Source organism: Cavia porcellus, unplaced genomic scaffold (assembly GCF_034190915.1).
Source record: "Cavia porcellus strain 051 isolate PalLab524CR breed Dunkin Hartley unplaced genomic scaffold, mCavPor4.1 scaffold_34, whole genome shotgun sequence".
In the NCBI taxonomy this organism is placed as follows: Eukaryota; Metazoa; Chordata; class Mammalia; order Rodentia; family Caviidae; genus Cavia; species Cavia porcellus.
This window is the reverse complement of record NW_026947517.1, coordinates 13,631,446-13,658,817: the sequence shown is the minus strand read 5'-3', so window position 1 is coordinate 13,658,817 and position 27,372 is coordinate 13,631,446. Positions and strand designations below refer to the sequence as shown.

The window sequence follows — 27,372 nt, the reverse complement described above, 5'->3', positions numbered from 1 at the left end:
AAAGTTTGTTGATAGTGAATGTTTTCATTTCTTTAGGGTAAGTGTCTAGGAGAGGTTTGCTGGATTGTACTCTAAGTGTAAGTTTGATTTGATAGGAAATGACAGAATTGCTTTCCAAAGTTTACTGTTTCAAATTCCCAATGACCATCTATGTGAATTCTCATCCCTTCAATTCTTTACCAACAGTATTGTTGCTTGTTAGATGTCTATTATTGGGACAAAATACCTGGGACATTCAATTTAAAAAGCAGGTGATTTGGGCTCATGGTTTTACTCTATGGTCACATGACTCTTGCTTTGGGCCTGTGGTAGCACAGCACATCATGGTAGGAATACAGTGGAAAAAAAACCTGTTCATGTCATGGCCACTGGGAAGCAAAGGGAGAAAGAAAAAGAGGAAATGACACGGTCCTATTTTCCTTCAAGGGCACATCTCAGTGATCTAACTTGCTCGTATTGGGCTTGACCTCCTACAGGTTCCACCAACTTCTAGTAGTAGCATGGGCTGCAGATCACAGTTCTAACACAGAGGGAATACAGTTCATGAACCATAGTACCACTGTACATGCTCAGTAATAAATCACTGAGCTTTAATTTACATTTTGCTGAAGACTAGTAATAGTAAGCAGCTTTCACTGGCTGGGAATTGTTGGTTCTTCACGTCCATAATTGGAAAGTGAAATCACCAGGAAGCAAGGCCCAGGGCCCTTGTCTTCAGTCTTCGCTAGCAGAGGTTTTCAGTGCATGAAAAAGAAATACCCTGTAAGTTTATAGCCAGGAACTCTGCTTCTCAGATGGTTGTAGGGCAGGTAGAGGAGGATATTGGTGGGCTCCATAGACTCCAGCTCAGGAAGAGGTATTTAGAGACTCAAGCAAGAGAAACATGATTTGGGGTTGTTGGTGATGATTCCAGCTTAGGGTCTGGGAGATGATGATCTCTGGCAGGGAAGGAGACCCAGCAGCCTTGTGCTGGGAGCAGTACTGCCTTGATTGCACTTTCCAATTATGGATCTAAAGAACCAACAATTCCTGAAATGTGGGTTGCTGCTGTGACTCAACAGTACCCAGAATAGATGCAAGGAAGATCAATCATTGTGTGTGGCTTATCTCAACCTCACTGTGGCTTTGGTTCATTGCCAGGTGCCATAAATTTATGGTTCAAGGCTGGTTCCCAACATTCTTCCACTAGGTGCATGGCACTAACTTACTCATAGATGAGGAAACTGAGGGTCAGGGAAGATCACCAACTTCTGAAGTATTATAGCCAAAGACGCTGACACAATTATCATCATTATAATGAATGTCATATGGAGAAACTACTTTAAAACAGAGAAAATTTTAAAAATTATATTTCTAATACTAAGCATATTTCTAAGGCTGTTCAAGGATGAGACCAGGAGACACAGCCCATTCACATGGTTAGAAAGCTACAGACTTAACAAGCCTTGATACTCTGGGTGCCAATTACAAGATAGGAGTAACTCAGCCAGGAAGAAATATTTCTCTTAGTTCCAAGCCCCCGAGAGTAATCACTTCAAGGGCACCTCTGCCCGATCTCAACCAATGATACATTTTTCCTCTGTGTTGCACAATAGTAACCTCATTTATTTGCTGTTTCTGAAAGAGTAAATTATGCCTACAACTTAGTGACAAAAAATGTGTAACCAACATAGGTATTATGCCATCTCCCTTTTGTCTTTCCTTTTGCAAACACAGATAAGTTATTGGAAAATTCCAGTCAGTGCTGATGATTTGGAACTGAGATTCCCATCAGTCCACTAGTGTAATAAAGCTGTCTTCTAAAGTCTCTGGGGTACCGTGTCTCCATTTGGTCTGGTGCTGAATTCCATATCAATATAAAATAATCATATTATTGATAAGCTGAGAAAATAAATGTTATACAACTGCTTGTAAGTACTGGTCATGTGTAGTACAGTTTACAAGGTAATAAATCAGCATTTTGTTAACTGTTTGATTTGCAGTGGCTGGCCCACTGGGTTGTCTTAGGAAGTGAGAGCTTTCTGGTTCCTGCTGCAATCCCAGCTCTAAGCCCTGCCATATATGAAGTACTCAATATCTGATGGGTGGGGGAGAAAAGATGATATTCATCTGGCAGTTTGGCCAGCATAAGAAGGGACAGCTTGATTTGGACATTAATTTTAAAAAACTGAGAAACATTGACCATCAACTCAGGTAACATAAAAACTTAGTGTTTCCAAGGTTGATGAGAAAATAGGGATATTCTGGTGAGAATATAAAATAATTCAAAATGCCTAGGTAACCAGATTGGAAAAGGTCACACCCTCTTGGCCCAACAAACTTATTTCTACAAATTTATGATGAGGAAATAATTGGTTAATTATACCAAACATGTTGTACAAAGTACCTAGAATTAGGGATTAGTTTTAAAAAATCATGACCCCTCCAGAACACAGTAGTCCTAAATGTGGCTAACAGAAAATAGTTGGTCAACTGCGCATAAGGTAAAACTCACTTGGCTGTCATGACAGCCCCATGAAGTAACTGCTTCATGAAGTAATGATTGTTCCCATTTCCTCAATGAGAAAACAGGTCCAGAAGACTTAAGGAACTCGTTCTGGTCACAGAGCTGAAGAGAAGCAGAGAAATGAAATGGGGCCGGCCACTGTTTCCTAAATTTGTGCTCTCTGTCCACTGTTCAAATAATGATGTTTACACCAGAATGTCAAGGTTGTGTCCCACAGAAACGAGAAATGAAACCACAGATGGAAGAAGTAGGATGCAAGCAAATTTGCTGAAAAGATACATTATCTAGCAAGTAAAGAATATTGGGAGGAACCACAGCAGATTACAGCAAACCCCAGGGAGTCTGGTGACACTGAGAAAGTGAACCTGCTGTGTAGCACAGGTGCAATCCAGGATACACTTAGGTAACAATGACTTAGCATGAGATGGCCACATATGTGCGGGTGAGGCCAGCATGCAAGAATATAAACATAACAACATATACAGAGGCTGGACGATAAAGATACAACTCTCCCTGCCTGCTGCCTGCTGCTGTTGATGTGCTGAGGTCTGCCTCCATGCTGTCTTTGGGGACCTCACAAGCAATTTACCCCTTAGCCTCCTACACACTGAAAGATATAAAGGCAAGAAAGATAAGTGCCAACCAGTAAGGAAGTGGTTCTGAGTAGGGGAACCATGAGGGAGTCTTTGTCTAGAAGTTGTTAATGGGTTTCTAAAAGAGCTACCCTATGGAAGACTCCCTACTTTTCAGAGTCCAATCTATGCAGTGTTGTGGGGAATCACTCAGACTGCTTCACAGTTCAGGGATGTCTAAAGACAACTGAGGACATGACTCTACTTGTCTGCACAGGTTACAGTTATGTAACCATGACTTAGCACAGGTGAACTCCCATGCACTGGTTAGAGCACTACAGAAGAATGTAAATATGAGATAACAACCTGTGTAAGAATTATGCAACATAAACAGTGGTTCTTTGCTCTGCTCTGTGCTGCCTACACTGTTACTGATGTCTTGAACATGTACATATTCTAACCTTGGGACTTCACCCATGAAAATCTTCCTTGGTTCCTCAAAGCAGGCCAACAAATTTTCACACAGTGCCCATGCAAGTCCCATGTAGTCTTGAGCCAATGGCCTGCCTGATCATTCTCTGGAAAGGTCCCAAAGAGCTGAAGGACAGACAGGAGATGTTTTTGTAAGGTCCCGGGATGGTCACAACTCAGCAGGCTCCATTTTGGACTTGCTAACTCCATTTTAGGCTGCTGTCCTTAATGCCTGGTAGAACCCAAACTTCTATTTCACTGATTCCTGTTACAATGAGGGAAACTTAAAATCAGTTACCCTGGAACCATGTCTACAATAAATTATTAACAGGAAAGGAGAGGCTAAAAATGTATGAACAATATTTACCTCTCTACATAGAAAATTGGCAAATATTTCTACATTTTTCCTTGCTTGTTTGATTTTCTGAAATGTGTAAATATTATCATAATTACCAAAAGATTAATTTAGGTAGAAAAAGAGAAACAAAAACTAGAGGATGGGGAAAGTATTCAATGATGAAACTTTCAAAACGCCCATGTGAGGTGACCTGATTTAGGCCTCTGCTGCTGCCCACTGCAGGACAAGCTATTGTCCTCTTCTTTTCCTTAGGGAAACATGACAGCCTTGTTCTTCATCCTTGATGGCCACAGATGTAAGGGCGAAGAAGCACTTGCAAAAGACTTTTCTCTGGCCACCTCTGACTCATAAACTAAATCAAAATGCTATTTCTCACCTCCAGTTTCTACAGCTGCTAAATTAAGTGATCGTTTTTCAGGGAGAAAACTAACTGTGGAAAAGCAACAGGATCTGTTCAAGGTCATTTCTGCAGTAGGAGAGTCAGCATGCAGTCCCTGTTCCTGGTGTCTGATAGCCACCTCCTTGCCATCTGAAGGCAGGGAATCATTCTGCTATAGTACATTGCTTGGAAAAATAAAAACTTCTATCAAATGATAGCAAGATTCTTAGCCTTGGGCCTCTTGATTCATGTTCCACATGCAAGAGTGTGAGCCTTGAATATGGCCAGTGATGTTTTCCCAGCAATCTAGGCACTCCTCTAACATGAAAACTACCAAAGAGACAAGGGATTAGCAAGTGATTCAGCAATGTCTGCAATAGCATGTAACTTCCCACATGCTTTAAAATTTATTCCACCTCCTTTCTGTTTTAAAAACTATAATTTTTCACACATACTAGTTGTACAGAGTAAGGAGATTCATTGTATTTTCATATGCATTTTCATATCCACCCCTCTCCTACCTTCTCCCTCTCCCCTAACCCTCCTCCTAGGTTGTGTAGTCCCTCTTCTACTTTTTTTAAGTTTCCACATATGAGACAAAACATGCAATATTTTTCTGTATGTGAATTATTTTGTTTAACATATATTCTCCATTTCCATGCATTTTCTGCATATAACCAGATTTTATTCTTCTTTATGGTTGAGTAGGATGTGTTTGTGCATGTGTGCACATGTGCATGCCATGTTTGCTTTGCCCATTGACCAGATGACAGATATGTAGACTGATTGCTTGCCTTGGTTATTGTTAATAGTGCCTCTCTTGCTCCTTTCTTGCTCATTAGCCATTGCTGTATAACAAAGCATTCCCAAACTCAGTGCCTTATTGCAAAATTTTATAATTATTACTCAATTTTTTGGTTGTCTATGCTCAGTTGGGTAGTTCTTGATTACAGTAGACTGTCATGAAACTTCAGTCAGCTTGCAGCTAAAACTGCAGTTCCCTGGTGAGTCATTTGGGCTGGACATCCACCACAGTACATTCCCATGGCCTAAACTCCAGGAATAAAAAAGGGAGGGCTGGAATGTATCTTGAGGTAGAGGACTTGCCTAGCAGGAAGGAGGTCCTGAGTTACATGCCCAGCATAAGATTGTATAACGGCTTACAATTGATTTCTAAGACCCTAGGGTAAATGAAAACTGGATAAAGGAGCATTATTTGCTATAATAAAGCAAAAGAAATGACAAGCTTAGTGCCAGCAGAAAGGAAAACTGATGAGACCTCATTTCCCTGCAGAACCTTGGAAGTAGTGAAATTCTGTGTGATACAAATCTAAAATTTTTAGCTATTCCTTACTTTCTTTCTGTCAACAAAACCACACTATTCTTGTGTCAGGCATTGAGTTGGGTACTGAGAAACAGTAATTACAAGTTGTCTTAGTTACTTTTCACAGGCTGTTGAGACAAAATATACTGATTCCCAACATGAAAGAAGGAAAGGTTTATTTCTTACTTGTTGGAGGCTTCAGTCCATACTCAGTTGGCTCCAAGGTTAAATGACATGGCTGAGGGGCAGTAGTTTCTGGTGGCTACAAACATCAGGCATGAACAGCAAAAGAGAAACACAAGCCTTCTTTCCTCAGGTACACTGTATGCTGGCTCCACCCTTGGCAGATGTAGTACTCATACCATCAATCTGAGTGCTAGAAAACAACCAATAAGTAAACATAGATATGGTCACATCCATGATGGCATGAGGCTTGAGGGGTACTGAGGTTAACCATGACAAAGATCTTGCTGTCATACTCTCATCATGAAGCCTACAGTATATTGAGGTGGAGGGATATTTATCCAATCTCTACCCAAATGTCGGCTGAGCATTCCTAATCTGAATCCTGAAGTCTGAAATTCTTCAAAGTATAGAACTTTTGAGTACTGATACAGTGCCAAAAGTGAAAAATTCCAGAACAAGAAATTTTGTTTCAAACACAAAATATTTTTTCACTAAGATTATTGGTATATTCTAGGTGTAAATAATGATCGTGTAAGCCATGGGAAATTTGTACCATACATTAAAATCTTGAATGTTTTATTCTCCATTCCCCCAACTTTGCTTCAACACCCTTCCCTTCCTTGTTTATGAAAGCTCTGTTTGCTTCTTTTCTCATAATTTGCTTCTTTTCTCTTCCTTCTTTTCTCCCTCCTACATCCCTAATTCCTCATTTCATTAGAAAATGTTCACAATATCTATATTATTTTAGTGCTTATCTACATTTTCACTTTCCCACACCAGAGAAACAACACAATACACATGTCAAGCACAAAATTATTAAAAATGTTGTATAAAATGATCTTCAGGTTATGAGTATGAAGTATATGTGAACCATAAATAAATTTCATATTTAAACTTGTGTGCCATCCTCAGTATAACTTATTATATATATGCAGATTTTCCAACAAATAAAAAATATAGAAATTCCAAACACTTCTGGTCACAGTCATGTTGTATAAGGGACACTGAATTTGTAGATGTTTAATTAAATCCTCAAGGAAGAAGTACAAGAGGTGATCAAAATATACAGCTAATACTTGAATTTTTTAGATGTACTACAATAGTGATATGTGGCAATTAATCCTTCTTAAAAAGCACCTATTTAGACAAATAAATTAAATAAAATACACATCCTCACTTCAAAAACACTTCTCGATTTGTTCTTGTGAATAAAATACACATCCTCACTTCAAAAACACTTCTCCATTTGTTCTTGCAATTTCTGAAGCAGTTTGGAAGTCCTCTTATGTGAGTGTCTTTAGATATTGGAATAAACATTATAGTTAGTGCTGCTGTTGTGTGCCATCCAATGGAAAGGAAGGCTCATAAATACATTATTGTGTGTCCTCATCCACCTGATTCACCAGATCTGGACCCCTGTGACTCTTCTGAAAATCAAAATGACCATGAAAGATGAATATTTTGAATTGATTCAATACATTGAGGCAGCCACAACAGCACAACTAAAGATACTCATAAGAGGACTTCCAGAACTGTTTCAAAGAAAATGGCAAAATGATGGAATAAATGCATTCAAATGAAGGAGAAACTTGGTGTAGGGGTGCATACCTGTAACCTCAGCACTTGGGAGGCTGAAGCAATAAAATCTTTGAGTTTGAGACTAGCTTGGGCAACACAGTGAGTTCAAGGCCAGCATGAACTCCATAGCAAAAGCCTGTCTCACAAAACCAAAAACCAACAAACAAAGAACACCTAGCTGATCATTTCAGCACAATTTTGTGTTTGTGTGTAGATTACTGACTCACTGAAGATGGAAAACCTTCCCCGTGTGTGGTGGGCAACCAATAGTCCTGCATCCTGGATGCAGTAAAAAGGGAAAGGAGAAAGTCTGGCTTCTGCCCCTTCAGAAGAGTTCGAATCCTTGCCATTAACTTAGGTGTCCATTTCCAGGCACCTAGCACAGATTCTTGGCTCCCTGCCAGAGACTCTCCAGGACTTTGCAGTGAGCTCCAGGCCTCAGACTTGTGATTGGAGTTTTTGCATCTCCAAGGAGCACCTGACCCTTTTGCGCTGTTCTCCACCTGACTCTGCAAATGGCCATCCTAAGCCTAATTTGCAAATCCTTTCTATCACACACACACACACACACACACACACACACACACACACACACAGACACACAGACACACACACACACACACACACACACACACACACACACACAGAAATTGAATCTGATCCTATAGTGAACCCTGACAAACACTGCCTCTACCTAGCTGTGCAACCTCCCATGAACAGTTTATGTCCCACTCATGTGAAAAATCCAAAGCAGAACTGCAGTGGTGCTGTGTTAACAGAGATGTTGGTGTAAGGCCCGCTGGGTTAAAACTCTGTCTACTGCTTTGTCATTGGAAAAGGTATTTATTTTTGGTGTCTAAGCTCACACAGCAGTGAAAATGAAGATAATTCCTATCTCACACTCTTGTAAGAATTAACATATGTAAAGCGCCTCAAAGAGGCCCTGGCCTGACACCGATAAGTGTGAACGAAGCTTGTTAGTACGTTTTATTAACATGTAAACATACTTTTAAGATATGAAAACATCAGACAATGGATTCTGGAAGGACTCATTTCTCTGTAATAAAAGAAGGGCAACAACGCAAATAACAATGGCATCTGAGCTCTTGCTATATGCTAGGAGCCATGGGAAGAGCTCTGCAGGGTTTTCATTGGATCTTCACAGCAGTGCCAAGAGAGGATTATTGCCATTCATCATGTTTTTTTTTTGAATGGAAAAAAATCCACAATATTTCAAAACAAAGTAATAGGAGAATGACAGTAGTGGAAATTGAGGCTCCAAGAAGAGAAGCAGTGGGCTCAAGGTTTCAGAGCTACAAGATTTGAGTCCAGACACCAATAAATTCCATGTCTGGGACAGTCCACTCCTCTGCTTCCTGTCATAGTGGGCCTGGGGCTCGAGTCTCCCAGAAGCCTCATCAGAGACCTTCACCGGCAGCCACACCTTGCTTCAGTGGGACCCTAACCCCCACTGCCACGCCCACTGCCTCATTCTTGCCCCACTGGCAGGCTTGGAGCCTGCTTTGTCGCAACTTCTAGCCCTGCCCCTTACCCTTCCCTCACACCCTTCGCCCCACCCCCTTCCAGGACCAAAGGTTCTGCTGCCCCGCCCCACACCCGGCGGGCCACGCCAAAGGACAGCCTGAGCCATGAGGCTCCACATCGCAGCTCAGACCTGCCCACGCCCCGCCTCGCCCTCGCAGTGCATGCCGGTCTTGTGCTTGGAGTCGCCATTTTGCCGCTAGAGATGCTGTCTGAAGACCAGTGCTCTCTTCCTTCAGCGGCATAGGCTGCGTCGGGGCCAGAGCTGGGGTCTGGGCCAGGTAGGCTGGAGGGAGCCGGCAGCGAGCGGCGGCGCGGCCCGGCGGCCCCCACGTTAGTGGGCGCAGGTGCCCGGGCAGGGAGTCCTTATGGTGGTGTCACGGGCCAGGGCGGTGGCGGACACGGCGCTGGGGGTGATCCGGCCTCCGCCCGCAGGGTCCCTCTCTTCCTTCCTCCCTGCTCTCCGTCGGGGTCAGCACAGCCAGGCTACTGGCAGCCCAGCCCTGGTGTGGGACCTGCAGGAGGCGGCTTGGGGTCTCACATGGCCTCTGCTGTCAGTGAGCCTGGCCATGCTGAGCCGCGGATATTTACCCCCAAAATGACGATTTCATTCCACTAGGAGCTCCTCCCTGCAGAAACTGAGAGAGGACTGAGATGTTACAGTAAGACAGCAGTTATTATTCTACCTGCACATGGCCTCTGCTGTCAGTGAGCCTGGCCATGCTGAGCCGCGGATATTTACCCCCAAAATAATGATTTCATTCCACTAGGAGCTCCTCCCTGCAGAAACCAAGAGAGGACTGAGATGTTTAGTAAGATAGCAGTTATTATTCTACCAGTACGTGCTGTGGCTCCAGTCCGTTTCATTGATAAGGGGCTTTCTGCTTCTTTTAATATTGGCGCTACTTGGGTGTTTAGGTTTTGTGAGGGATGTTTAGGTTTTGTCAGGAGTCTGAATGCGGCATGGGGCTTTGAGGCATGAGGAAGTGTGATTCCACAATTTAAGTCCATAAAAAAATGCACCCACATTGTTGAACCCTGCTGCAGAATATTCTTCTTGTTCCTATTCTGCTGTCTCTGACCATTACTCCCCAGTTTTGGTCACATCATTTATATATTTGCATAGTGTTGAATATTTATATTATATGCTTAGGTAGAGTTGTACTTAGTTATCCTGTTACTGACCATGTACACAAGTCTAGTTCCTCTTAGAAAACTTTAATTGAACATATATCGTTTTTCCTTGGGATAAATTCCAGAATTTGGAAATACTAAGTCAAAGTTCTCTGCTCTTTCCCTGCCACTTGATATGAATTGGTGCCTAAACAAGACACGTTTACATCTTTTAAAATCTAGGTATTTGCCCAAATTTCTTGGCAAATTTGGTGTTCAGCAAGAGGTTGAGTCATTTTCTGTACAGGCTGAGAGACAGGCCACACAACCTACTGTTGGACTTTCTTTTTAAGTCATGTACCATGCTCATCTTTTTGTTTTGATTGACTCTATTCTGTTTTGTTTTGTTTCGTTTCGTTTTATTCGCTTTAAAATAAAAAATGAAATAAAAAATATTTTCTTGCTGGCATGGTGGTGCATGCCTGTAATACCAGCACTTTGGAGGGTTAGACAGGAGAATCACAGTGAATGCCAGGCTAGCATGAAATACTTGCTGAGTTCAAGATCAGGCTGCAGTACGTAGCGGGACCTTGTCTCAGAATGAAATAAACAACCTCTTTTTCCTCTTTTCTTATTTTAATGTACCATAAGTAGATACTAATAAAGAAAATATGAAAACACTTTTATAAATAAAGTTTTCATACTATGCAGTTTGTATACTATGAAACTATATAATATGCTTTATACATTATAGCATACTTTATATAAATTTATATACTGTAAAACTGCATGGTATGAAACTATGAAGTTTTTGAGCCGAGTGTGGTGGCTCACACCTGTAATCCCAACACTCAGGAGGCTGAGGTGGGAGAATCCTTGCAAGTTTGAAACCAGCCTGGGCTAAAAAGTGAGCTCAAGTCCAGCCTAAACTGCATAGCAAGACCACGTCTCAAAAAGACCAAAAAAAAAAAAAAAAAAAAGGAAACTATGCAGTTTCATACTATGCAGACACCATTCTTACACACAGATTCTTACAGGTCTATGAGTAGATGCACATTGATGTCAGAGACATTTCCCCTTCAAAACTGAGATACTTGTTCTCACATCCATGTATTATTTCATGATCAGATTCCTTGGCTTCTTTCCCTGTGGATCCAGGGAGACCAATCTCAGCATCCCTGCAGCTTTCCCTGCTTCCTATGACCCACACTGGTACCACACACCCTTTACGTGGAAGAGACGGATGGTCCCAATTCCTTCCTGCTTCAAATAGCTGTGAATCAAACTCTTTCAAGGAAATCTTGCAAAGTTGTGCAGCTCTCTGTAAGGAATAAATGTCTGTTGTTAACCCTGCCAGGTCCAGTGACAAATGTGTGTAGTGCTCTGATGTGAGCTGCCAGACAGGTCTCTGCTCTACCCCCATAATCTCCCCAGTGCTATTCAGCACCTGCCTTAAAACCTGCCATCAGATGGAGACTCAACACATCTCAGGGATGTGTGCCTGCATGAATCAGTTTTGGAGGCTCAGCGTTTTCTGCATTTGTTGGCCAAGTGTGATGATTCTGGGTTTTTTTATTAAAAGACAAAAACAAAACAAAATGAAACAATAAGAGGGTACAAGTAATACAGAATTTCAAGAAAAAAAATACAGTAAGAAATCACTAATTTATTGCCATCTCAACAGTTGTCCAGATTACACAATTAAAGCATACAAAGTGGACAGTGAAGTTGTAGACAGTTCTGTTCAGTGATCCAACAAAAACTCAATAATATGGTTTTCTATTCTATACACTTAAATATACATACAGTTATATCCTTTAGATCACTTTCTTTTCTTTTCCTTTCTTTTTTATAATAACAATTACACATTGGAGTTTTATTATTCCCACAGTTCTTATAACTTTTTCTTTGAAGAGGAAAAAAAAAAACAAAAATAAAAACATAACAAATGAAACAAAGCAAAAGAACAAAAACAAAAACAAAAAAACCCCAACATGACAAAGCAAAACAGAGTCAGTTAGAACAGGAGGATGGACATAATACATAATGCAAAAAGAGACTACCAGGTGATCAACAATGGTTACCATTATGCCTCTTGCTATCTTAAAAAGAGTTTCCTTTATCATCTGGTATAATAGATTTGAACAAAACCGTACAGAACAGGGCGAATAAAACCCACATTGGAGACCTTACGGGACTTCCAAAGAAGATAATAGTCAAACCATAATGAGCATCATAGAATATCTTTTTGCCTTCAAAGTGGTTGCCTATACCCTCAAACTTGATGCTATTAAACAAAACAGAATGTAGTAAAATCAGTCAGGACAAGATGTGGAGAACCATACAGGGGTTCAAAACAGCTAATAAGAAAACAAAAAAGTTACTATAATGTATCGTGCTATTTTAAATTTAGTTTTCCCTTAAAAATAATAAGAAATTAATTTTTTAAAAAAGAAAAAAAGGGCAATTGAGATAAAAGAGGACATATCAATAGAACAACACAGGTCAGAAATGAACAATTTAAGCATTATTGTGTTTCACGACCAGATAGCCTGACATAATAGCTGTTAACATAGTTTCCCTTTCCTTGAAATATTTGAGTTTAACTTTGTATACTATAGCATCAAACTTATCAAGACAGTGTGAAATCATTCAAGAGAATGGAAGTATTGCAGGATATTTAGAACCAGCTAATAGAAACCGAACAATGGTTTCTATACTATCTCTTTGCCTATAAAAAATTTGTTTATACTATCACACATATTAAAATATAATATGATACAACATGTTAAAACCAATTGAAACAGATGAACAACAACTTGATAGGACTTCAAAACAGGATGATATTAAATAAGCACTAGCTATTATGCTGCCTAATTTTCTTCAAAATAGCTATTCGTACTATCACAGACAATAAAATCGAACAACCCAGATTAAAACCATTCCAATTAATGAATGAAAACATTATATTGCTTCAAACCAATATGATGGGAATCATGATTACCATGTACTTTTATGTATTCTTATCATTTCTTACACTAGGGAAACTATTTGGTATTTATACACGTGAGTTTGATTTATTTCACTTATGAGTATGTTCTGAAGCTGCATCCATTTATTTATATCTCATGGTGATCATCCTTTATAGCTGAGTAGTACTTCATTGTATAAAAATACCACAACTTTTTTATCCATTCCTCAGTTGATGGACACTTAGGTAGTTTCCAAGATCTGGCTATTACAAATTGTGCTGCTATAAACATGGGTGCAAATATGTCACTGTGGTATCATGCTTTCAGTTCTTCTGAGAATATGCCTAGAAGTGGTATATCTGGGTCAAATGGGGCTTTCAAACCCAGCTTTCTGAGAAATATCCACACTGACCTCCACAATGTTTACACCAGTCTACACTCACACCAACAGTACAGGAGAGTTCCTTTTTCCCCACAGCCTCTCCAACATTTGTTGTTGGTGGTTTTCTTGATCTTGACGATTCTTTCAGGAGTGAGATGAAATCTCAGTGTGGTTTTAATTTGCATTGCTCTAATGACCTATGATGGTGAAGATTTTTTTCATGTATGTATTTGTTGTTTGTATTTGTTCATCTGAGAATTGTGTATTCATTTCAGATGCCCATTTTTGGATTGGGGCTTTGAATATTGGGGGTCAGATTTTTTTTAATTCTTTATATGTTTTAGAAAGAAGTCCTTTGTCTGAGGGACAGTTCACTCAGATTTTTTCCCAGTTCATAGGTTTTCTTTTCCCTATGTTAGAGATTATTTTTTGATGTGCAGAAACCTTTTAATAAGTGGTAATCCCACTCATTGACTCTGGGAAGTATTTCCCATGTAGTTTGAGTCTTGTTCATGAATTCTCTATCTACCCCTATGTCTTCAAGGTTTTTACCCAGTTTGTCTTCCAATAGATTTAGTGTTTCTGTTTTAATATTTACATCTTTGATCCATTCAGATTTTATTTTAGTATATGGTGATAGGCATGGGTCTAGTTTTAGATTTTGGCATGTGGAGAACCAGTTTTTCACCACCATTTATTAAAGAGACTGTCGTACCTCCAGTGAACATGTTTGGCCCCTTTATCAAAGATGAGGTGGTTGAGTGTGTTTGTAGTTGTGTTTGTATCTTGTCATCTATTCCACTGATCTTTAGCTCTGTTTCGATTCCAGTAGCATTTTACTACAGTTGCTTTGGCAATTTTACTACAGTTAATTTTACTACAGTTGCTTTGTAGTTTAACTTCAAGTCAGGGATTGTGATGCCCCCTGCCTTGCCTTTGCTGCTTAGAACTTGCTATTCTAGGTCTCTTCTTGTTCCAGATGCATTTTAGGAGGGATTTCTTGAGATCTATGAGGTGTGTTGATGGTATATTTATTGGGCTTGCATTGAATCTATATAACAGTTTTGAGAGAATGGCCATTTTCACAATATTTATTTTTCCTATCCATGAGCAAGGGATGTCCTTCCATTTTCTGAAATCATCTTCAATTTCATTTTTCAGTGTATAGGTCTTTCACTGTTTTTGTGAGAGTAATTCCTTAAATATTTCATTTTTTGATTGCTAGTGTGAAGGGTGTGGCTTCTCTTAGTTTTTTTTTCTCTGTGACTTTGTTGTTAGTGTATAGGAATGCTATTGATTTTTGAGTACTGATTTTGTCTCCAGCTACATTGCTGAATTTATTTATTATATCTAGGAGTCTTTCAATGGAGTTTTGGGGGTCTTCTATGTAGAGTATCAAATCATCTGCAAATAGTGATAACTTAAATTCTTCTTTTCCAATCTTTACACCTTTTATTTCTCTCTCTTGTCTAATTGCTCTGGCGAGTATTTCCAGTACTATATTAAATAGGAGCGGTGAAAAGGGACATCCTTGTCTTGTGCCTGATTTTAAAGTAAAGGCTTTCAACTTTTGGCCATTTTGTATGATGCTGGCTGTTGGTTTGTCATAAATGGCCTTTATTATGTTGCAGTAAAGATGATCTATTCCAATTTTCTGCAAGGTTCTTATCATAAATGAATGTTGGACTTTATAAAATGCTTTTTCTTCATATATAGAAATGATGATGTGATTCTTACTTTTGACTCTATTGATATGGTGGATTACCTTTATTGATTTATGTATATTGAACCATCCCTGCATGCCTGAGATGAATCCCACTTGGTCATGGTGTATGATCTTCTTGATGATTTGCTGCACCCTATTTGCCAAAATTTTATTGAGGATTTTTGCATCTGTGTTCATTAGGGAGATTGGCCTGTAGTTCTCTTTTTCAGTTGGGTATTTCTAAGTTTTGGTACTAGAGTAATATTTGCTTCCAGGAATGACTTAGGAAGGATTGCTTCCATTTCAATTTCATTAAAGATTTTGAGGAGTGTCGGCCTTAGGTCTTATTTGTATTTCTTGTAAAATTCTGCAGTGAATCCATCCGGGTCTGGGCTCTTTTTGTAGGTAAGGATTAATTATGTTTTCAATTTCATTAAAAGAATTTGGGTTATTCAGCAGTTTTACATCTTCTTGACCTAGTTTTTGTGCTTCATATGCTTCTGTGAATCTGTCTATTTCTTCTGTTTTATCAAACCTTTGAGAGTAGAGGTTTTCCGAAACAGGTGGTAATCTTCTGTATTTCTATTGGGTCTGTAGTGATTTTGCCTTTTTCATTCCTTATTGCATGAATTTGAGCTTTTTCTTCCCTTTTTAAAATAAAGTTGGCTAGGGGCTTATCGATTTTATTTATTCTTTCAAAGAACTAACTCTTTGATTCGTTGATTTTTTTGGATTATTTTCTTCATCTCTATTGCATTGATTTCTGCTCTAAATTACAAGAATTTTTCATCTCTCACAGAAGGAACTCATTCTCTATCTGGGGTTTTCTCTTCTATCAAAGAGCAATAGCAGCCACTGTCATCCAGTAAAATTTGAACAGAATCTGATAAAAGGTTATTAAAGACCCAGAGTACTAAATCACAGTGAGAAAAAGGTCAGAGTTGGGTGGGTTATAGCAGGAGACTATATGGGTTTGGGTGGCTCCAAAACTGAGCAGAAAGCTGGAACTCAACAAATGTGGAAATTGTACAAATTGATGATGTGCTTATATGTTACTGAATTTAACATTATGAAACTAATGTTATCTTAATTTTTAATTTAAATTGTACTAGAATTTAATGTTTAGAATAATTATAGACTTAGGAGTAGAAATATAAACTGAAAATAATACAAGGGGTACAAAAGGAGGGAAAGGAAAGGCAGGTGCTTTGCAGGATTGGCCCTGAGTGGAGCTTAGGATGCTTGCTGTGGTGCCAGTAAAAGCCTCAGCTCTAGAATTCCTCAAGACAGGGTGCGTGGCCTTAGTTTTCACTTTGCTACCAAAGCTGAAGAGGTCACTGGAGATGGATCTAGCATAAATTCTGCATGTGGGACGTGGGCTCAGTTAGGTACTACCCTGTGTTAGCAGCAGAAAAATCACTTTCCTTGTTCCTTGCAGGCTCTAGAACCTGCCAGTGCCTGTCACAGACAGTTCTGTGCACAAATCTACCCCAGGAAAGCTTCCCATTCTTTGACCCACTCACTGCTGCTTGCCTCAGTGTTGCTGTAGGTCACAAGTCTTGGAGTCTTTGTCTATGTAAAATGTCCCATGGACTTCCCAGAGGTGCACAGACCCAGGCCAAATCTCCTGACTGCAGGTCTCATTTTCAGTGAGCTTAGGTTTGTTGAACTCAAATGGGCATCTTGTAGAGTTGGACATCAAACTCCTGTGCCTGTTGCAGAGATCCCAGCCCCAGCCTTTTCATTGCCTGGAATGTGGCAGTGCTGGTCCAGGTTGTCCTCATGTGATGACAGAAATCCCTAATAGTGCTATGACCACCTTTACTCCATTCTTCAGTGAAGCCTGACATACACCTAACTTTACCACCCTTGTGGCCTGATGTATCGGCAATGTTACTCTACTCATAGTCACTCTATAGGGGTGCTGTACTATAAATACCTTCAAAGTGTTTGGACAGAGAGCAGGGGTCCTGCCTGCCTTTCCTCAATCTTCAGTATATATAATGAGGCATCACCCCATTCTATGTGCCTTAGTGGGACTCTCCTTACCCTATTAGGTGTTCACATGTACAGAGGCCCAGAAGTTAGGTGCATTCACAGTAATGTGGGTAGTACCTCATCTGCTCTGCAGGGTGACTGTGTGGCCTGCACAACATTGAAGCACAAGACAACAGTGTTTGTGTTGAATCTGGTCATTACATCTATCAGAGCCTAGTAAATTGATGATTAAACGTACCCACTCGCTCCCTCCATGATTTCTGTGTGGACCTGGTTCCATGATATCTCGCAGAGATTCTTGGTCAGGATAACATGGAAGCCCACAGAATGAATCTCCATTGTCCTTCACAATAAACAACAACTTCTTCACCCAAGTGATGAATCCTTGGCAGGATGCTATGCTTTTCCAAGGCTAAGGAAATACAGAAGTGCAGGCAGGGTCTCAGCTCTGAGGCAAAAGTCAGGGGTTTCGATTGAACTTGTCCTCCTGACATTCTATATAAACCTAGACATGACACCATGCCTCTCAGGACCTTCCCAATGTGTTCCTATGCTCTGTGGAGGTCATCCTGGCATCTACTACCTGGGAACATCATCAGTGGTGTGAGATAACATTTATAAAATCTGTGGGCTAGTATCACATATACATAGCGCACAGAACTAGAAGTAAAATCCAGGGAGGATTAGAATGGAGGTGGAATACAGTGCACACAATGCTAGATCCTGCTGTATGACAGTAGAAATGAGACTTAACTCCTGGACATGTTTCCCTGGTGGCTTCATGAGGGGTGGAAGTGCATCGATTCAGCCATCCTTATTTTTCCTAAGCATCTCAATTTCTTCTATGTATTGGTGCTGTGGCCTCAAATCAGGACCTCACACAGACTAAGCAAGCATTATGGATGGAGATACATCCCCATATCTATGTCCATAGCTCTTGTATTCACACCTGTGTGTGCCACCAGGCCTATTGCCTGTGCTCCTGCTCAGTCACAGAAACCTCATCTTGTGATGGCCGTATCCTGAGTAGCTGTTCCCTATATTATGGGCCTAGCTTTGTGACTTGTTATTATTATTAGTGTTATTATATTTCATTAGCAGTGCTGAAATTGAGCCCAGGGCCTCATGCATGGTAAGCACGTGTTGTATCCTGAGCTCTTTCCCCAGTTCCTGACTCAGTCTTAAATAACTGGATATGGCAGAGGTTGTGTGTTGGTACTATTAAGGTTCACACAAAATAACTGTGACCAACCTCCTCATCTTTTCATTTGTTCTCCCCAATATTGTTGGTTATTTTTTGGGGGGAGAATCTCTGGCTCCAAATAAGTCACTCTTATCTCTGCAGCTTCTTTGAGGACAAGCTGATGAATGTTGAGTGAGAAAAGAGAAAACAGAAAGAGGAGACATCAGGCTATTTTCCTGAGTCCTGCCTGTATACAATTGACAGAGCCCGAGAGCAAATTCTCCCCTATTGGCAAGTTCACTGAGTATGTAGCTCTGTGCACTGAGCTACTATGGTAGCAGCCCCAGCAAAGTCTCCTGGATCCATACACAGCAACTCTTGATACAACAGCATATTTTCTCTTGTATCAGATAGGCACAGACTGACCCGCCTTCTATCACACATGTGTCTTGTCATACTTTGCAAATGTATGTAATGAATAGACAAAATTTGACCTCTCTACCTTTTTTCACCAATTAGTCATTCTGAGGTTATTGCTATGTTTTTAGCAGACTTTCAATACATGGCTTGCTGTGGTTTGTTTATTCATTCAGGTTTTACTGGATATTCACATTGTAGTTTTCAGTTTAAGGAAAACAATGTTGATGTGATTATCTTGTAAAATTCTCTTTATGACATAGAGAATTGGATGCACAGAATGTTAAGGTAGTCAGATGTATTACTCTTAGTTTAACTACCAAAATGATTTCTGAAGTGAATGTACCGTTAGCAAGGCAGAAGGAGTCTCATTCCTACACTTCCTCACCAATATCTGTACTTTGATGTAAAAGACAAAGTCTGCTCTTTACTGCTCTTCAAAACATGAGCAGGGTTTCTCCTTGTGTGATGAGTATTCACTTACCTGATTACTGATAATAATAAGAGACATGTACATACTGGGAATAGTCCATCTGACTCCCAAGGGAACGTTGAAGGCCTTCAGAAGTGGTAGACACTTGGACCCCACAGAGGCCTTGGAATCACTGCTGGCTCCTGCATAAATCACACTGCATGACCCAGAGAACACTGCCTCCTTCTGAGGGTAAGGCCCAATGACCAGGATAGTCCCTATGAGAGTTCTCTAGTATTTCATGATAGGCCTGCTCCTTGACAGAAGGTGGAGGTGGAAGAGCCCTTAGTCTAAGGAGGGAGACTTGTGGGAATGCTTCTCTCTAGAATATGAGACTTGGTGAAACAGTTGAAGCAAAATGTGAGTGAAATTGTCCCAACATGGGTTTTATAGCTATGGGAAAATGGTGCTGATAACATAAAGTTGTGCCCACAGAATGTGTCCCAAATTTACTCCAGCCAGCACTCCATATATGTGACAAGTTCTACAGAATGTGCAAATGACACCCTGTCAGCAGATAAGCACACTCTCATAACCTTGTTGATAATATCAGCCTGGGATCAGAGATGCCAGGCAAGCAAGGTGCTGATTTGTAGAACATGACTACATGACAGGGACTGGGGCATGTTATGTACAATGTCTGGGGTTGGGTAACAGGGAACTAAGGAGCATGGATGCAGCCCCACATTTTATGCAACAGGTAAATTCAGCATTGGGGCACCCCATTGTGCAGTGGATACGACTTGACCTGTGTAACTGTGTATCACTGAAAAATGATACAAACATTTGGGGTGGCAACAAGCTCATCAGGGTGGTGCCCACTGATTGGCTTACTGTGGAAGCCTCTTAGGTCTGTGTGAGCTAGGGATGATCATAACTATCACAACAATGACCACCTGAGTTTTCCCATATATCCAGGGCACCATCAAACACATTATATTGGACACTCTGCAATATTGTGAAACAGTTCTATAAGTGCCACAATACTCAACAGGTGCCACCATATTGTAAAGGTGGCCTGGGGGATTTATCTGGTAGCAGTGTTGCTACCAAGGGCAGGAATCATGGACCTCACCATCCAGATTGAAACCTTTGTCAATGCAGGGCCCAATCCATGAACTCACTTGCTAGGCTTGGTGTTGCTCATGGATGAAACATCTCAAATGTGAAAGTTGGTTTTGCAAAACCACATGAGCCTTGATTTGTGAACCACAGCACAAGAAGGTACTTCTGCCGTCTTGCATGTAGAATCTGGCATTTATATCACTGACAAACAGAGATAGGAACAAGAAGCCTTGCAAGAAATGGATGTACACCTGAGATGCCTGGACTGCCACCATGGGCCACTGCTCTGACCGACAACCGAAGACCCCCTGGACAACCACTCAGGCCCACCCCATGGAGGAACTCCCCCACCTGCTGGACCTAGTATTGCCATTGATCATTGACTCTAACCCTTTCTCCCAAAACCTTGGAATATAATGGATTACCATGCTGGCTCGATGAGAGACTCAGGAGCCCCTCATGCAAACAGAAGCCATCATCAGGCTCTAGTCAATGTATTGAGTTTTCCCCTAAAACAGAGGTCTTCAGTGGGTTAACAGGAGCAGAAATGAAGCTCTTTCCAAATATAAGCCCTTGTCAAACCTGACAGGAGGGTCAAGAATCAACTTCTCCACACAGAGAACATTGGACAGGTTGAGGAGTGCCCCAATAAGGTCTCCTCCAAATGGAGCAAATTAAAAGAGCTTATAAGAAACCCAGTGACACAGTAGGGCCTAGGCTGACATGAACATTATAGACAGGGAGATCTGGTGACCTGCAACAACCTGAAGACATAGCAATAGCAGGAAGTAAGAGTTGACCTACATCAATACTTCTAGGCTAGTTAGCCTGGGAAGAATATAGGACTCACAAAATAGGCTCTGCAGGAGGAATTCAGAGTGACTCTTCTTTTCATTTTGTTACCCAGCAATTGCACAAACATCCACCACACAGTAGGACCCTAAAGGCCAAACTATGTTGGGATTTAAAGACCAACTATGTACCCCAATTTTGAAAATGACAAGCAAATTGGCAAAGTGCAACCTCAAACATTAGTCAATCAGGAGCAATAACAGGCAACACTGAAACAGAGGATCTTAAAAGTCATACACCAGAAATCTCTCAAAAGAGAGCAACTGAAGTAAAGAAACCAGTCCATGAGGCTATAGCAGAAATCAAATTAAAAAGACTGTCTCATGTAGAGACAGAAATACCAATCTTGTTAAACTAGTTGCTCAACATAGCTAGAGAAGAAATAAACTAAAAAACAACAACAACAACAAAAAAAAAAAAACAACACAGGAACATGGGAAATTGAAACTTTGCATGAATAACATAAAAAACAAGCAGAATCCATGAAACAAATGCAAAGAAATATCCAAGACAAAAAACTACTGAAAGCTGGCAAAAACATTTGAATGAAGCTGAGGATACCTTGAGGACAGAGTTGCACATAGTGATCATGATAGGGTTGAACTTTTAAAAACAAAAAAGCAACATGAAGTGAAAATTCAGTAGCTCCAAGACAATGACAAGAGAAACATTGTAAGAGTAACTGGCATCAGTGAAGACACAGGAGTTGATACTAATGACATAACTAAATTATTTACAGAAAGTAATAGCAGAAAATTTCCCAAAGGTAAGAAAAGTCTGATATACAAATAAGTGAGGCATGGAGAATGTCAGTCAGTCACAACCAACATAAATCTACACCCAGATATATAATAATTAAGATCCCAGACATACAGCATAAAAACAGAATACTGAAAGCTGTTAGAGAAAAGATACAACTCACGTATCAAGGAAAGCCTATTAGAATCACAGCAGAATTTTCAGCACATAACTTCACGTTAAGAAGAGCTTGGAGTGAAGCATTTTAAGCCTTTTAAGAAAACAATTTTCAGTACAGACTAACGTATCCAGCAAAAATTTCATTCAGATTTAATGGAGAAACAAGATACTTCCATGACAAAGTACAACTGAATCAATTCATGTCTATGAAACCAACCCTAGAAAGAATACTGAAAGATATGCAAGATAGCAGTAAACATGACCACAATCTCCAGAACAACAGAAAGAAACCACCAGGCTGGACAAAATACTAAATAATGGAGAAAAGCAGGAAACCAACAACAGGAACACAATATGGCAAAGTCAAAGCAGTATATATTAGTGATATCCATAAATATAAATGGACTCAACTCACCTATCAAAAGAAACAGGTTGACAGAATGCAATAACAAATAGGATCAAGGAGTATGTTTTATACAAGAAACACATCTGACTCAAAAAGAAACTCAGATTAAAAGTCACAGCATGGAAATGAGTTTCCATTAACCAGGAACCCAGGAAAGAGCAGGGGTAGCTATTCAGTTTGCAGACAATGTGAAGTTCAAACATAAAATGATTAAAAGAGATATGAAGGCCACTACAAACTTTTACATGTATAACTACAAGAGGAAGAACTAACAATTATAAATATATATGCACCAAATACAGGAGGACCCAACTATGTTAGACAAATTCTAATGGGCATGAAAAGCTAAACACACAAGAACACAATTGTAATAGGAGACCTTAACAACCCACTGTCACAAAGAGATAGATCAACTTAGACAAAAAGTCAGCAAAGAAGTGACCTAACTAAATGATACCTGTGCATGGATAGACTTAGTGGATGTTTACATAGTATTCCACCCAACCATATCAGAACATACATTCTTCTCAGCTGCACATGGGATATTCTACAAAATAGACCATATATTATCCCATAAAACATTTTTAAGTAAATGTAAATGGAACGAAATTTTCTCATGTGTATTACGGGACCATATTGCACTAAAATTGGAAATCAATGGCAAAAATCCCGGAAAAACCTGCATAAATACATGGAAATTAAATAACAATCCTGAACAACCAGTGGATTACAGATGAAATTAAAGAAGAAATAAAACAATGTCTATAATACAATGAAAATGCATAAACAACATACCACAACCTATGGGATACAATAAAAGCAGTCCTAAGTGGGAAATATACAGTAATAAGTAGTCACATCAAGAAAATGGAATGAACACAAATAAAAAACCTAATGCTATATCTCAAGCTTCTAGAAAAGGAAGAGCAAGTCAAGCCCAAAGTTCATAGAAGAGTGGAAATTATAAAGATTAGAGCAGAACTTAATGAAATTGAAACCAAAATATTTACAAAGAATTAATGAATCAAAGAGCTGTTTTTTTTTGAGAAAATAAAATTGATAAACCTCAAGCCAAGCTTTTCAAGAAAAAAAAATCCACACAATATGGACTGAAAAGAGAAAAATTACTGTAGATCCCATGGAAATTCAAAACATCATGAACATCTACCTTGAAAATCTCTACTCACATCCGGTGCAAAACAGAGGAAATAGATTTGTAGAAATATGAACTACCAATGCTCAATCAAAATATATAACAATTTTGAGTAACCAAATATCGGCTACATTAATCAAAAATGTGATTAAAAACTTACCAACAATAAAAGCCCAGATCCTGCTGGATTCAGGGATGAATTCCATAAGAATTTCAGAGATCTGACTGCAACACTCCTTAAATTCTTCAATGAAATTAAAAGAGAATTAGTTCTCCCTAACTCATTCTTAGAACCAAGTGTCATTCTGATTACAAAACCAGAGAGAGATCAAACTAAATAGCAGAACTATAGACTAATTTCACTAATGAACAATGATGCAAAGATTCTCGATACAATATAGGCAAATAGAATGCAGCAAATCATCAAGAAGATTATACAACATAACCAAGTAGCATTTATTCCAGGAATGCAGGAATGGTTTAATATGCACAAATCAATGAATGTGATACACCACATCAACAGAGCCAAAAATAAAAAATCGCCTAATCATTGCAATGCATGCAGAAAAAGCTATTGATAACATACAACACCTGTTCATGATAAAAACCCTACAGTAACTCAGAATAGACGCTATGTACCTCAAAGTCTAAAGACCATTTATTACAAACATACAACCAATGTTATACTAAATAGACAAAAACTGAAAGCCTTCACACTAAGAACAGGAACAAGACAATGATGTCCACTACCACTCCGAGTCAATAGAGTTCTGGAAATATTAGCCAGAGCAATCAGACAAGAGGGAGAAATAAAAGGAATAAAAATAGGGAAAGAAGTTAAATTATCATTATTTGCCGACAACATGATACTCTACATAGAAGACCCCAAAATCTCAATTGAAAGACTACTAGAGGCAAAAAACAAATTCAGCAGCATAGCTGGATAGAAAGTCAACACTCACAAATCAATAACATCCCTGTACACAAACAAAACACTCCATGAGAGAAAAATTATGAAATATAAGCTTTCACAATAGCATCTAAAAAAATGAAATACTTAGGAATCAACCTAACTAAAATTGTAAAACACATATATGCAGAAAATTATACAACTCTGAAAATGGCGATTCAAGAGGAAATTGGAAAATGGAAGGATATTTCTTGCTCTTGGTTAGGAAGAGCCAATATTGTGAAAATGGCCATACTTACAAAACTGTTATACATTTCAATGCAATCCCAATCAAAATATCATTAACATACTTCATATCTAGAGAAAATAATTCTGAAATTCATCTGTTAACAGAAGAAATCTAGAATAACAAAAGCATTTCTGGGCAACAACAGAAAGACAAGACTCATCTCAATTCCTGACTTGAAACTATACTACAAAGCCACAATAATAAAATCAGCATGGTACTGGCAAAGAAATAGACCTGAGGATCAATAGAACCGATTAGAAGATGAAAACACTACTACAAAGATACAGAGCCACCTTAAATTTGTCAAAGGGGCTAAAAATGTTCACTGGAAAAGGATAGCCTCTTTAAAAAATGGTGTTAGAAAAATTGACATTACATGCTAAAGACTGAAACTAGACCCATACCTATCACCATACACTAAACTAAAGTCAAAGTGGTTCAAGTATCTGAATATTGAAAAAGAAACAAAAATCTACTGGAAGATATGGTAGATAGAAATTTTGGAGACATAGGAATAGGCAGAGAATTCATTAATAAAACACAACCACATGGAAAATACTTCAAAGAATCAACAACTGGGATCTCATATTACTAAAAAATTTTTGTACGTAAACAGAAATCAAATAAAGTCAAAAAACCCTCACAGAGTCAGAAAGAATCTGGATAGATGACAAAGGACTTGTATGCAGAACATATAAAAAATTGAAAAATGTCAAGCCCTCAAATTCAAAGATCGTTTCCAAAAATGGGCATCAGAGGTAAGTACACAGTTCTCAGATGAAGATATACAAATGGCAAATGAATGCATAAAGAAATGTTCACCATCATTGGTGATTTAACAAATGCAAATTAAGACAGCACTAAGATTTCATCTTACTCTGGAAAGAATGACTGACATCAAGAAATAATCTGAAACAAATTTTGGCAGCATGAAAGGAAAAAGGAACACTTGTCCTCTGTTGGTGGGAATGCAGACTGATAAAAGCACTGTGCAAATTAGTGTGGAAATTCCTCAAAAAACTTAAGATTGGATGTTCCATTCAATCCAGCTATTCCCCTTCTGGGTATTTTCCCAGAAATTTGAAAAAAAAATTCACAGTGATATATGTGCAATGATACGTGCAACACAGTTGTGATAGCTAAATCTTGGAAACAACAAAATGCTGTCAACCACAAGTGGATGAAAAAATTGTATTTTTTCACAATGGAATACTACTCAGCTATAGAAAAGGATGATTTGAGGCCTTTATAAGTAAATGAAAGTAACTTAAGAATATCCTGTCTCATTGTGTCTCTAGTGTAAAAAATAATAAAAAACTGACAAAGAATTGGGATCCAAAAAAGTATAGTATATATTGTAAAAGCAAAAGCAAAGAAACGGGCTCTAAATGATATAATGATATGTATAGTATGAAAGATAGATGACCATATTACTAAATTTCTGTTAGATCACTGAAAGGAAGGGTTTGCCCATCAATGTTTCAGTATTTAGTGACTTTTTATGCTTTGTTTTGTAACTTTAACAACTGTTTTTAAGATGAGAATATGTAATGTATCAACTAGTAATTTTAGGAGTTAATTTTTTGAATTCTATATTCTACACTTCTTTGCTTTTTTGTATTTTGTTTCTTTTAATTTTATTTTCTATCTTTAAATTTAAAAAAAAATTTAAAAGAAATGGACATGGAGTTTTGTGTCCTTGATGCCTTGCAACAGGACCTACTCATGCAGTGGTGGGAATCCTTGGGATCCACCTGGCTCTGGGTGGCCATAAGCTGCACTGTGGCATGATTAGTGGTATTATTCTTTACATTTATTGTTGTCATGCTCTTTGTGTGCATGAGTCCACCCTATAGGTCACTTACAATAAACACATTTTCCCTGATATTTGAGGTGGTGGAATGTGAGAAACCACTGCACACTGCTTCAACACCAAAAGGTATGAGGACCTATGGGATCTGACCCAACCGATTAGCATGTGCACACCATGGACATAGTTATATAAGCATGAGTTAACATAGACAGCCATGGATGTGCTCAGGCTTGTGACACTATGCAAGAATGTAATGCTTGATGGCGGCTGATATATACAGGCTGGATAATATAGACGCTTGTTTACTGCTGTTGCTAATGTTGGCTCCATGTGGTTTCTTCTCTCTGGGGATCTTACCCACTAAAATACCAATTCACCTTCCCTATCTCTGAGAAAATTTCATGCTGCAGACACAGGGCACTTTAATGCCCCACAAAACTAAAGTCTCTGTGCCTTGTTCCAAGCCATGCATCATATCCTAAAGCCAAAATCTCTGTTGGGGTACAGCTTTAGAAAGGACAACAAGTTATATACCTGTGCCATGGTGATCACTTCCTAATCCCTGTGATGGACATTTTCCCCACTTCCATTCCTCTTCTGTACCCCACAGGGCATGAAAGGTCTCAAATGTTCTGACGTGGACCTGGAACGCAGCTCCCCAAGCAGCAGACATGTAGTTCTTGAACAGACTGCCTGGACGATGGTCTGAGGTGAGTCAGTCCCAGGCTGGAGGCTGAGGACAATAGTTTCTGTTGGCCCCACTCTCACAGAGTGGAGCTACTTAGCAGCATATCTTAGCTTCCCTTGA

General features: G+C 39.3%; 1 protein-coding gene across 5 annotated transcripts in view; it reads left to right on the top strand.

Moving 5' to 3' along the window:
* Positions 1 to 9,059: 9,059 nt before the first annotated feature.
* The window catches only part of LOC106025896 (zinc finger protein 709-like), a 121,651-nt gene continuing 103,338 nt past the window's right edge, over positions 9,060 to 27,372 (top strand). For 2 of the 5 annotated variants that reach the window (XM_063243192.1, XM_063243194.1), the window contains exons 1-2: positions 9,060 to 9,197; positions 27,175 to 27,274. The gene's annotated coding sequence lies outside the window, so the exon portion shown is untranslated. Of the gene's footprint in view, positions 9,198 to 26,491; positions 27,275 to 27,372 lie in introns of those variants that run through there. The other 3 variants (XM_063243199.1, XM_063243200.1, XM_063243193.1) reach the window with 3 other exon arrangements.